The sequence below is a fragment of the Anomaloglossus baeobatrachus genome, chromosome 6 (genome assembly GCF_048569485.1).
Source record: "Anomaloglossus baeobatrachus isolate aAnoBae1 chromosome 6, aAnoBae1.hap1, whole genome shotgun sequence".
Classification (NCBI taxonomy): Eukaryota; Metazoa; Chordata; class Amphibia; order Anura; family Aromobatidae; genus Anomaloglossus; species Anomaloglossus baeobatrachus.
The window spans coordinates 221,072,075-221,076,038 of NC_134358.1; positions in this window are offsets into that span (position 1 = coordinate 221,072,075).

The following is a 3,964-nucleotide window of genomic DNA, read 5'->3' on the forward strand; positions in this document are numbered from 1 at the left end:
AATGTGCAGACAGGCGGCGAACTTTTACCAGCAGATCAGACAGCTCTGAGTATGACTTTAGAAACCGCTGAACCACGAGGTTGAGCACATGGGCCACGCATGGAACATGTGTCAGCTGGCCTCGCCTCAAAGCCGCCCCCAGGTTCCGGCCATTGTCACACACGACCTTTCCTGGCTTTAGGTTCAGAGTTGTGAGCCAGTGATCTGCCTGCTGTTTCAGAGCTGTCCACACCTCTTCTGCATTGTGGGGTTTGTCACCTATGCAGATTAGCTTCAGCACTGCCTGTTGCTGCTTCGCCGAGGCAGTGCTGCAGTGCTTCTGTGTCGCCCTGGACAAGCCAGGGGCCACAGAGCACAACACTTAAACACCCCACACTCCCTGCAGGCATATCATAGTCAAAACACAAAATCCTTGTTGCCTTCCCCAGGGGCTGTTGTCCACACCAGGGTGTGGAGCCAGGCGGTTGGTCTCCACCCACCGAGGAGGAGGGAAAACACAGGCAGTGAGAGTTAAGCTAAGGAAGTGGAAGGAGGAAAGTAGTAGAGAGGAGAAAAGTGACAGCAAAGAGCCTGAAGTTGGTCCGGGTGTGTGGCCCGGACAGGACAGCAAGGTTGGCAGGATGTGGTGACCGTCTGCAGTGGAGGCCGATTGGAGTCTGCCGTAAGGACCGTGGACGGGTGGTGACCCGGCCGTACCGGACCGGTATACAAAGAGAAGCCAGCACCATTGGCAGAGGACTTTCGGATCCCGGCAAGGCTTGGTGTCGCCGTGAATTTGCCAAATCCGTTAATGAAGGGGACCTCAGGGTTTCCAAACAGCCAAGTCCAGATAGAAGGCAACCGTACAACCGTGAAGGGGAGACACAGCCACCGCCAAGGGCAACCGTCTCCCAGTGCCATCGCCTGTGGGCAAAAGGGGCTCCTCCGGCCCATATCCAGGTCAGGGAGCGGGTTACCGTTGGGAAACCATCACTACCAACACTTAACTTAGGTGCAGGGAGAGACAGTCATCACTAACCTGCAGGGAGGAACAACCGCAGCCGTCCGAGTGACCCGTCCATCCAGCCACTTGTTTTACCGTGAACTGTGTCATCATCATTGGGCTGAGTGAGTACCTCCGTGCCGTGCGGCACAGCGCTGCCCCTGCGACCCTGCACTTCATCAGGCCCCGCAACCCGCCTGTCATCCATCTCTACCCCATCACCAGGCCCCGGGACAACCAACCCCCCTACCCACGGAGGGGAGAAATAACAACAAAGCTGCTCCCTGTCACAGGCTCCCGGGATCCCCGTCCAGAGCAGCGGTGGTGTCCACACAATCACCACAACCGTGGGTGGCGTCACGGACAATATCCCCAAAACCCAAACCACCCCTTTTCACTCACGGGCGAGTAGCGCCGCTCGAGTCCCCGGGATCCGGCCATCGCTCGAGCCAACGAGCAGCAGCAGCCGTAGAGCTGCGTCAGCCGGACCCGAGCAGTGGGAGAGCGCACCGTCCCCTCCTCCGCCCGCGACACTTCCAGCTTGGGACTGGTGTGGAGGGTAAAGTGGATCAGGATGCGCAGGAGGAGGAGGAGGCTGAGGAGCATGACATTCCGGAGCTGTAGAGTGTGTGTGAAACCCTGACTGAGGTAGGGCCTGCAAAACTTGGTGTGTGAAGGACGTGTTCCGTCCCTCGCTCAGACTGGGTCCCAGCTTGCACAATATTAACCCAGTGTGACGTCAACGAGATGTAGCGGCCTTGCCCACATGCACTTGTCCACGTGTCTGTGGTTAGGTGGACTTTGGCTGATCAGCGTTGTTCAGGGCACGTGTGATGTTTTGTGACACGTGGTTAGTTATGCAATGCGGGGACGGCACACCGGGAGAAATAGTGGCGGCTGTGGACCGAGTAACGTGGGACAGCTGCCACCATCAGGTCGCGGAATGCTTCTGTCTCAACCAGCCTAAAAGGCAACATTTCCAGCGCAAGCAGTCGCGAAATGTTAGCATTTAGAACTGTGGCATGTGGGGTGTTGGCAGTGTATTTGCGCCTGCGTTCAAAGGTTTGCTGAATGGATAACTGAACGTTGCGCTGGGATAAGGACGTGCTTGATGATGGTGTTCTTTCTGCGTAGGCAACTGCAGGTGCAGGAGTGGAGGAGGCTTGTTCGCAGGCAGCATGGACAGGGGATTGGCTCGCATGCACAACCAGCGAAGACGTAGCAGTGACATCAGCAAGCACTGCTCCTCGACTCTGTTGTACTTCCCACAAAGTCGGGTGCTTGGCTGACATGTGCCTGATCATGCTGGTGGTGGTCAGGCTGCTAGTTTTGGTACCCCTGCTGATGCTGGCATGGCAGGTGTTGCAAATGGCCTTTTTAGAATCATCTGGAGCCAACTTAAAAAACTGCCAGTGTCAGAGTTCCGGGTTTTCCAGTTTTCTTTTGAAAGAGCTTGCCCTTTGTTAACATGGAGTTTTCTGTTCTGTTGCCCTACTTCCTGTCCATCTGTTTAAAAGCCGCCCCTAAAGCTTAGTCCAGTGCCTGAGTATACTGCTTCCTGTGTGCTCCTGCCCTGCTGCTTTTGGTTCCTGATTGTTATTCGGATCCTCTTGGAAAACAACCGACACCGACTCTGGACTTCATCTGGTATCATCTAGCTGTGCCTGGACTCCGTTTGCCGTCTTTGGTCGGCACTTCTGCCCGGTTCCTTCCGTTTAATACCACTCTGGACTCACATCACGTACGGACATTTTTCGACTTACCTATTGCCCTTTTGTGTCCCGGCTGCTGCGCATTTAGGGCTTCTGGGGTGATTGCCAGACAGTCCCTGTATAGGGGTTCGCTCTTGGTGGTCTCCCTGGGGGAGTCCGGTGCGCGGTCCCGGGAATTCACTTTCGCTCAGTCCCTGGAAGGTATTTCCTGTATTTATGTTCTACTGTGTTTTTGTTCCGTTTATGTACATATTTGCTGGTTGCATATTATAAATGTCTTGCACCAAGAACTCGTCTCTGGTTGTCATTGCCCTAACGCAATCGAAATCCTCAATACATACAATAGTATTACAGCCAGACTCGGGAAGACCTAACATTTGTACAGGCACCTTGTGTCGTGTTGTTCCGGGGAACAGTTGCCTGACGTCTGCCTGGGGCCACCACTCTGCTTCTTACTGCCTGTTGTGATGCTACGCCTCCCTCCCCCTGTGCACTGCTGTCCTCGCTCTGCATATCCTCCTGCCAGGTTGGGTCAGTTACTGGATCATCCACCACGTCGTCTTCCTCTTCCGCACCCTGCTCCTCCTCCTGACTTCCTGACAATTGTGTCTCATCATCGTCCACCCCTTGTTGAGACACGTTGCCAACTTCGTGAGAACGTGGCTGCTCAAATATTTGGGCATCTGTACATACAATCTCGTCATGGCCCACTTCAACAGGAGCTGGCGAGAGGCCAGAATTTGTGAATGGAAACGTGAACGAACAGCTCTTCCGAGTGTCCAAGTGTGGGATCAGTAATGTCCGTGGACGTGTACTCGGCCTGGTGGTAGGAAGGAGGATCAGGTTCTGAAATGTGCGGTGCAGTATCACGGCTACTGACACTTGACCGTGTGGAAGACAGAGTGTTTGTGGTGGTGCCAATCTGACTGGAAGCATTATCCGCTATCCAACTAACAACCTGTTGACACTGGTCTTGGTTCAAGAGCGGTGTACTGCTGCGGTCCCCAAGAATTTGGGACAGGACGTGCGAGCGACTAGATGTGGCCCTTTGTTGTGGCGAAATTAGAGCTTGCACACAACCTCGGTCTCTGCCTGCACCACCATCACGTCCACTTCCTTGTTCGTTGACAACGCCCTTGCGCATTTTGCAATGCTGTGCTGATGTGTATTCACTAGACTTGTGCGTTATATCCAAGTTTTTGCAAAACTCACACAAATGCAGCGGAAAGCTGCCACCAACAGGCACACACGTGCGGTTTTTAAATGCAAG